The sequence below is a fragment of the Lotus japonicus genome, chromosome 3, assembly GCF_012489685.1.
Source record: "Lotus japonicus ecotype B-129 chromosome 3, LjGifu_v1.2".
NCBI lineage: Eukaryota > Viridiplantae > Streptophyta > Magnoliopsida > Fabales > Fabaceae > Lotus > Lotus japonicus.
Genome location: NC_080043.1, coordinates 18,736,187 through 18,745,896, shown reverse-complemented (window position 1 = coordinate 18,745,896; position 9,710 = coordinate 18,736,187). Strand labels below are relative to the sequence as shown.

Here is a 9,710-nt window from a genome sequence, read left to right as displayed (position 1 = left end):
TAATACATATATTTGTATCTGTCATTGCAGACCAAAATCTTTGAATTAAGACAAAATAATTGAAATGAAAATGAACCTCTTCCATACATTAAACAAAACATCTTGGCCAGTCAACACAAATAGTGAGAGCAGTAGTAAAAATAAGGAGGAGGAAGAAAGGCCCGAGGAAATTGCAAAACACTTGTGCCTTGCAAGATTTTTGTGATAATCATAGCAAGAAACTTGAGATTTTGGCTCAACACTCAACAGTGAGAACATTAATGTAAAACTCATGGTCTCAAGCCAGGTGTACTTCTATCATAAGGTACAAAAAACAATGTTATACCCCCCAAGATTTTCTTCCCTTCTCCTTCATCCCTAAATCACAGTGGTGCACACACTCCTTCATCCTTAACCAAGAGAATGCAGTTTCATCATCATAAATCTGCATGGCAGCAAGCTGACCTCAGTCATCTGCTTGTAATCCAATGATCAATGCTTACATGAAATCCTCCTCCAGTTCCTGCAATGATTTGCTTCCTGATGCAATGTCTTTGTTGGAACTTGGATGTCATATTTTCAGTGACCATCAAGTCCTTGTAGCTCCTAAGGTCTGATTGTCTCTCCTTTCCATTTCCTCACGGCTTTTCTACACAGAGTTCTACATGTGGTTAAATAAAGAGAACATCTAAAAAAACTGTTTTAACATTAACTCGGGCATTTTTTTTTTGGAACAATAAATGGATGGGTTATTTCTTAAGATAAAACAACTTAAGAAAAATTAGAATTACATTTAGAATGCTAACTACATCCTCCACATCCAAACAACACACTGACTCCTCAGGAAAAATTCAGCCTGATAATCAAAGTAAAACAGGGAAGCAAAAAGGATAACTTATGAAGTCAATTTAAGTGCTAATAGGCAACAACTCACTCCAGCTTTATTGCGTCCATCTCATTGATCACCCCTTCAAGCTTGACAATCTGCCGCAAGAAGTAATCACCATTGCATTTGGCAGGTTTAGACTGCACAACATGAATCAAGTCATCATCAATATAGAAATCCACATCTGCAGTTGATGTAATTTTTCCATCGCTATCAACAGCATGTGTCTTATGCTTATATGTCGTCAAGATAGTCCTTAAGGTGGGTTCATCCACTTCCATGTAACTTGCAAGTTTTGCAAGGGAGATTGCTGAGTACACTTTCAAGAAGGTACGGAGGCCTGATAACAACTGTTGTTGCATGGCTTCATCTATACCATTGAACTCAGCAAAGTCCCTATCCTCATTATATGAACCCAGAACTGTTCATTCAGCCACCAATCTAATATATTAACCCCTGTTTACTATACTAACCCCATTCCACATCAGATCAAGAATAACATGAAAATGAAGTAAAACTTTAAAACTTTCTTATCAGAGATTCTCTAACAGAAGCATGAATTTGAAATCCTTGATATAAAAAGAAAATAGTCAGATTGGGCAGTGAGATAATGAAAAATAAAACAGAAATAGAGAGAGAAAGTTCAAACCCTGGAAAGTCCATAGCATAATCCCTGCACCAAGAAGCAGCAATTCGTTTAGCAATACTAAAAAAAAAAATCAAACCGTGCCTCATCCATTTGATAAATCTCTACCTTTGCTGAAATTAACAGCATATCATACTACTCAAAGCTCCTAAAATTCAAGATTTTGGAATCCAGCGTTTGCAGGAATTTTCCAATCCCCAAATTCGTTTCATACCTCATAAAATCTGGAAATCCTGTGTTAGCCATCTGTTATCTCCCGCAGCGATCAACGAAAGTGTTAATACAACCAATAGCCTTGAATCTGTTAGACAATTAGGGAAGAACACATAATTATCAAAAGAATAAAATGTCATTTCAAGTTTTATTTTGATTTTGAAGCTGTAACAGCAATAGTAAAGGAAATCCTGTGTTAGCCATCTGTTATCTCTCGCGTGGAAGTTTCCAGATATGATTGGACATTGACAGAGACTTCATCTGCTGCTGTCTTGTCTTTTTTCTTAGGTGGTTCCTGAGTTTTCTGTATTGCAGTTTTATTTGGAACCAAAAGTATGAAGATGTTAAGATCACGGAAGCTTTTAGCCTCCTCTATTCCAAGCTCCTAGTTCTATGAAAACAAAGAGGAAGAACAACAAAATTATACTTCGATTCGATGACACATACTCCCCTCCATAAAGGCAAACCAAAATCTTTGAATTAAGATAAAATAATTGAAATAAACACTACAGTTGATCAGAACCCAAATCAACAAAGATGAAGCATAAGAGGAGCAAAAGTAAAGTAGCAGAAAGAAAAATATAAAGTAATGAAGAACACTGCAGTTATACTTACTAATGAAGACCCGTAAAACAACAAAATATACTCATCTTCGAAATAAAACATACCATCGTTGATCTCTCAGTCTTGAAATATACAAATCCTCAGGCTGCCCAAGCAAATGCAAGATGATTAGCAAAAGAATATAGCAGATATGAATATCAGCAGATTAAATAAAACAAACAAACCCCTAATTTCAACAAAAGTTCAGTTTGAGAAAGCATGAAGTGACCATATCTGATGGAGTCCATAGTGCCATTTTCGAGATCCCTCCTTATCACAGTTCATTGATCTGCAATTTTCTATTACATTGCTTTCAATCTGCCCATCTCCTCTGGAAAACCCTGCAAAAATGAGAACAAAGAAATTAGCAAGTTTGAGAACAAAACAAAAAAATGAGAAAAATGCATTGTTCAAGAACAAAGAGGACATTGGAGTTCATGGGAAGGTTTAAGATAACAATCTATGTCATGGTTCTCATTCATAGTCATAAGAGAATAAAATGATAAAGCTCTGTGAACGATATAGGTAGCATTAATCACTAATTTCTTTTTCGATCTTGAAGTTGACCTATGAACAAAAAATCTGAGGGGGAAAATAAACAAATGAAGTGGGTGAAATAGGTAAACATTGAAATGAAAAGAAGGAAAGCAATACAAAATTATGCACATTGAGAGAGAAGGGGAGACAGAAAGAAAGGAAGGGAAAGAATCTAGTACTTACTCGAGGATGGAGGAGACTGCGAGTGAGGACGGCAGATGAGTAGCCAAGCGAGCAAGAGAGTGTTTTTCCGCTTTCGCAGTTCAATGAGTTGGAGGGGAGGGAGCGCGGTGCTCTCGCGGGCCAACAGGATAAAGACAAAGCTTCAGTCAGCGCTGGAAGCCACCGTCTTGGAGGTCGACGACGTCTCGCACCAGCACGCCGCTGTCAGGGAGAGTTCCGAGAAGAGTTCGCTGAATCTCGCACCAGCACGCCGCTGTCTTGAGGATCGTTTCGCTGAATTTGTTCTGATCTCACATCGGCCTCGTCGCTGATGTGATAAGGAAGAGGAAAGAATTTTGAGAGAGATCCAGAATTTGAAAACAAATATGGAGAGAGAGATAGAGAGATAGAAGAGATTTAATTTGAATTTCAAAAGAGTTTCGATTCTCCCAATTTGTCGAATTCGTGCTCCTTGACTTTACTGACAAACTGGGAAAAAACGGGGAAGGAAAGTGGTTCTTCACACAGCTAGTGACTTTGGAGTTCAGATCGATTTGAAAAGTGGGACAAACATAAGAAATCCACATTGCCTGGAATGCTGACGCGTGGAGGACTGCTGAGAGAAAGACACGTCGGATTTTTGTCGTTCTAAAGGGCTTGTGCTTTGTATCTAGTATAGATGTTAAAATGTAATAAGTATATTTTCAATATTTTCAACTAGTGGTGGCTTGGTGTGGGAATGGGGGTTCAGAGTCTGTTCTACTTTACAAAATCATAATAAGTTCACAAGGCATTTATCTTGTTTATAATTTGGCTTACGTGACTTTTCAACGTTCTTATTGTTATCATAATTTGGCATTGCATGTTGATAGCACTCACATTGCATTTGTAAAGTATAGGTGTCTGCACGACTTCCCAATGCCCATATCTACAAGTTTGCATCAAAGTCGTGTGCAAAATCAAGTATCAAAGGAAACCATGGCCATACCATATCTGCCCAAATGGTGAGCGGTGAGCTATATCTGCCCAAATGAAAGATCTTAAATGAGAGAGAAGATCTTCATCATCCTATATGTGGATACGTTCGGCTAAAGGGGTACTCTCAAGCTTTCTTAGTTTTGAATTTCTTCTTGAGTATTCGTCAGGTTAAATGATGCATCATGATAAAGATATCAAAATAATCTATTTCGAATTTGATCTCTAATGACTTATCACACATCCACACCCTTTGGGTGGATAATGATGTGGAATTGATGATGGTCTTTTTATACGTTTGAAAGACATGTGGTATGCTTCAGACGCTTTAGTACACTTCATACACTCAGCTTAAGACTTAGATGTTTCTCCTTAGCCCCACACTCTTAACATGCTCTAGACGCTACTACTTCGCGGTAGGAACTACTCATGTTCTGTATGCTAGACCTATCGCTCCACAACTTCATTCTTTCTCTTCTTCACTTGAATACTTTTTTCTTAATACTCGATATGATAGACACTTAGCTTCGGTTCTAATGCTCATATGACTATCTCTTTATATACACTTTTCTTGTGGATGCTTAGTTACATGTTTGTACCTATGTTTAACACTTATAGCCTGAAATACTCAACACACCTTGTCAAATATACAAATGTACCATTAAGTTTTGGAGACATTAAAACCTAAGGGGATACCTCATAAGTTTTGCTTTAACATTCTCCCCATTTTTATGATGACAAAACTTAATATATTTCACAATTGCTCCCCCTCAATATTATGCCTTCCACTCAAGCATATATATACACTTTCTCCCCTTTTTTATTTTCAAAAATTGCGTCACATCAATGCACTCCTTCTACATTCTTTTTTCAGTAGATCACTCCTTATACATTCATTTGCAAATGCTACAAAGTATAAAACAATTCCAATGTTTATCAGTGGGGTTTTTTTTTGGTCGAATGGCAGCCCATGAAAATTATAACCAAAATAAAAAATTCCCATCAGCCAAATAGACCATGGTAAAATAAAGAGAGCCCAACAAAATTTATCTGATCCATCTTTCCCAGTTGAGGTATATAGTACTAATAAGCTCAAACCCCGAACATCTCTTACATCTTCTTACCTATTAAACTAGTGACATTCTTATTTCTAAGAGCATCTCATCTCTAATGGGGTTGCTTAAATCCAGTTGGCAACTTAAGCAACGTTACTTATTTTGGAGCACCACTAGAGCAACATGACGTGACAGTTGGGTTGCTTAAATTTAAGCAACGGTTGCTTATTTAAGCAACGGTTGCTTATTTTCTCTCTCCTTACTTTTTGACTAAAAAGTCATATTTTCTCTTCATTCATGTACCTTGTATAGTGTCATTACCTTCAAATAATATAAATATAAGAAGTATAATGAGACCCAACTAAAAGTAAACTAAGCAACCGTGGTTGGAGCGAATTCTGCTTGGGTTGCTTAAATCCTATGTGTCAGTCTGAACCCACCGAAATAGTTTTTAAGCAACCCAACTAGCAACTATGCATTAGAGATGCTCTAACATCAAGATTAGGGATGGCAATTTTGCCCAAACCCATGGGTACCCGCCCGAACCCGATCCAATTTGACGGGCAAAATCCAAGTTGACTGGATTTGGGTTTGGGTTTTGCCCGTTACTGTAGCCATTTATGGGTTTGGAATTGGTATTAGTTAAATCCGTGCCCAAACCCGAACCCAAAGATACCTGAAACATAAAATTACAAAAAAACCCTCATACATATATATATATATATTTATAAACTTTGTTCCTAGTGTTTGATGATTAATTGTACTTTTGTTTGTTTGAGAAAGTAAATTTTAAACTATTGTTGTTTCACTTTAGTGATGGATGAGGATGATGAATAGTATTTGTTTTTTTTTTCTTTATATGAATTTCACTTTTTTTTTATATGAAAGTAAGTTCTGGATTGAGTTGCTACGTAACTCATGGGTTTGGGTTTGGGTTTGAGTTTCGGGTAAATCCGAAACCCAATGAATTTGGGCATGGATTTCATTTTATCGCCCATAAGGGTTTGTGTTTGGGTTTGGGTTCTGGGATTTGGGTTTGAGTTTGGTAATTGTAAAACCCGTGCCCGATCCTACCCGTTGCCATCCCTAATCAAGATGGTCCATAAACATAAACATAGACATATATCACATGTAGACAGCATCTGGTTTTGGTGGTAAACTTGGTGCATTGCCTCCCCTTGACTGGCCATTGAGGGGACCAAGTGTTTGTTATTGGAGGAATGATGGGAATGAATACTGGATATGGAGATAAGATGGACTCTTAAAGAAGATATCACCGGTTGGAATGCCCAAAATTCCAAGAGGAAAAGGGAGAACAGCAACACATGAGCTCAGTTTAGCATTTAGTTTGACATCTTGGAATCTTCAACAAGTACAAAATTTACCCAGAAAGCCATCTTATTCTTAATGTCATCATGCAACACAACTCATAAATTAAATCATGATTCCAAACAGGTGATGAAAGACTTCAAGCTCTAGCGGTGCCACCTACAAGAGACGCTGACACTCGAGTTAGTTAGTGATTGCGTAGAATATTGAGAGAATGAGATTAAAATAGTGTGTGCAAGGAGCGCTTACAGTGGACTTGTTTAAAGGTCATTGGATACTTTGGGATACTAAGGAGTAAGATTACTCTATGATCCTTGGGATGCTTCCGATGTGAGCCGATTTGCAACTCAGACCATGTATTCCCGGTAAGAAACATCACACAAAACTGGTTTTCATTTCTTCATCAAAGTCTCTTCCATTTCTTCTTTCATGTGTAATCATAGCTTCATAATAGTTATTTATTAGATATCTTACCTTTAATAGTTTCAGGTTGGGACATATTGGTCAAATTAGATGATTTTTCTTCTTCTAACATTCAAGAATCTTGACAAGTTCATCAAGCACCACCAAGAATATTCATAATTTTCATAAGAAATAGTAATTTAGCGCTTTGAATTTTCAATCCTTTAGTAATATTGTCTAAAATTTAATCATTGTAATTAAAAATTCAAAAAACTTTTGCATATTTTTTGTGGTGTCTTGATGAACTTGTCAAGATTCTTGAGTGCAAGAAGAAGAAAAATAATATAATTAGACCAATATTTCAAAACATGGAACTATTGAAGATAATATATCAAATAAATAGTTATGATGATGTTATGGTTGCACATGAAAGAAAGAATGGAAAGGAATCTGATAGAGTGAAGAAATGGAAATCAGCTTTGTGTTATGTTACTTGCCTCTAGCAAAAACCACATTATCGGACTTTCTGATAAGACTCGTTGCAGTCAGCATAGTATTGCAAATAAGACCTTCAAAAAATTCTTCAAACCCATCCACAATTAACTGTGCAATTTTGTTTGTCTACTGATGCAAGGCTTGAGAGAGGAAGGGTCATCCAGCATTTGACGTCATAGAATCCAACTGAAAAAAGGCATTGTCAAGGGCATTACATTAGTAAATTCAAAATAACAAAACAAGACATGACATGGGGAAAAAAAACATACAACTTAATGTCTAGCTCGCAAAGATTTCAACAAAGGATATCGAATGGCTAGATAATTCACCCAAAAAGATTCTTATAGAAGCCATATAAAACTTCCATCAGCATACCAACACATAAAGCTAAGCTAGTAAGCTTAATTAAGGCAACCAATACCCAACAACATTAAACACCTTGCAGCCCAACCATGATGAAAGACTAAGTAATAATTCACCCAAAAAGTCTGACAACATCCATATAACTACCATAAGCATAGTAACACACAAAACTAATTTTAATTACGATAACCAATAGCCTAATATTAAAAACACTTGCTTCCAATCTAAGATAAGAAGGTAAATAATTCACCCAAAAGCTTTGACAGCAACCAAGAAAGCACGCGAGTTATCACAAAAGTAACAAAACAGGTGAATTAAAAGAGAAAATTTAAAAATATAGCATTACATATATACAAGGAAATTTCCTAATTACTAAGACTCAAGTTTGCTCAGATTATTTAGGACTTAATCACTTGATGATATCAATATTAAACACCACAAAGCTACTGCATCTAACTTTCTAAGTAGACTAGTCCTTCTTGTCTCTTACACAAAGGGCATGAAAAGACAATAAAAAAAGGCTCAGATAACAAGGATCTGGTTCTGATCAACATCTTATGATTAGATCTAAACAAATAACATTTAATTTCATGATTGCACAAATCAAATCCTACAGATTCATTCAAATTACTATTTTTAGTGACTCAGGTTGCATATTATTAGAAATAAAGCAATGGTTGCAGCTACCAAAGAGAGATCGAGCAATGACCAAAGAGACGTACCCAGATTTGCGATGAACCTAGAGAACAAAAAGGGAGATGGGGGAGAGACTGTGGGTTGGGAGCTGGCGGCGCACACAAGAGAGACTGCGAAATGGGGGGTTGGATTGATTGGTATTTAGGGTTGAGTGATGAGTGGCATGAGGGAAAATAAATCATAACTATAGGTGGTGTGTGTAATTTTACTATGAGTTGAGGAGAGCTGGATTTGCCACCCCAACCATTAGATTTCACACCCCTAATTTTCGGATTTTCAAGTTCCGAATTATTTCGGAATCTTAGATTCCGAAATTAATTCGTGATTTTTAGTTCAAAATACATCTAGCACCACACTTTTGAGTAAAAAACCACACTTTTGAGTAAAAAAGTGCTTCGGAAACCTTATTTCCGAAATATTTCGGAAACTGAGTTTCCGTAAGTGGGGTGACATTTCTAATGATTGGGGTGTCAAATCTAATGATCTGAGTTGAGTGGTGTGATGCAGTTTTGCATCAAAGCTGCACAAGATGCACACCTCTTGTGGGGATGTTCACATGTTGAGTTGATTTAAGGTAAAAGTTTTTTTTTTAAATGACTTCATTCAATAATGAAGAAACAGGTGGCACCTGCCACTACATTAGATTGGACAATGCTAATAAGTTGTTGAAGAACCTTCTTAATCCAAACATGAAACAACCTCACCTAACTAAGAGACAAACTAGCCAAGTCATCAGCAACACAGTTTCCTGATCGGCTAACAAAAAGGAGATTAAAAACATCAAAAAACGAAGACAACGACAATCCACTATAAGAGAATCTAAAATAGAAAAATCATCCTCACGGTTCCAAGCTTCGAGCAAAGCCATGCAATCCATCTCGAACACAACCCGGCGGAAACCAAGGTTCCTAGCCAAACCGAGAGCCCACCGAAAGCAAAGCGCCTAGCCACCGTAGGAGAGTGCACCGGACCAAACCAGCAACAAGTGTGTTGTTCCTTTGTTATGGTTGTCTGCATCTTAGCTAATGTATGTGTGTGCCAACATGTCAGACACGATGTTGTAACATCTTGACTATGACATGTGTCCCTACGAATCTCATATGAGTTGGCTAAGTTATATGTGAAGCTGTGCTTTGATTACGTGGTATTCAACCTAGGGTTGTTGAAGAAGTTTCTGTGTGCTATCTAGAATATATTATAGTGGAATCAAATCTGTTGAAGAGGATTTGATTTGTTTAAATTGTGAAAGTTGTTATCTTTTGTTCAAATCTTATTTGATAAGATTTGTTACTGTTTTAAAAAGATTTGTTCCAGATCTGTTTGAGGACTCTATTTTTGTGCAAGCCCATTGAAGATCAAGGCCTGCTGA

General features: G+C 36.8%; 1 long non-coding RNA gene across 1 annotated transcript; it reads right to left on the bottom strand.

The window, feature by feature from the left end:
- On the bottom strand, positions 1 to 8,500 carry LOC130746042 (uncharacterized). The gene is made up of 7 exons (XR_009021997.1): positions 8,368 to 8,500; positions 6,635 to 7,468; positions 3,048 to 6,544; positions 2,513 to 2,668; positions 2,393 to 2,433; positions 1,726 to 2,115; positions 1 to 1,538 (listed from the first exon to the last, which is right to left on the bottom strand). It is a non-coding gene; the product is annotated as an uncharacterized LOC130746042 (long non-coding RNA).
- Positions 8,501 to 9,710: the final 1,210 nt, after the last annotated feature.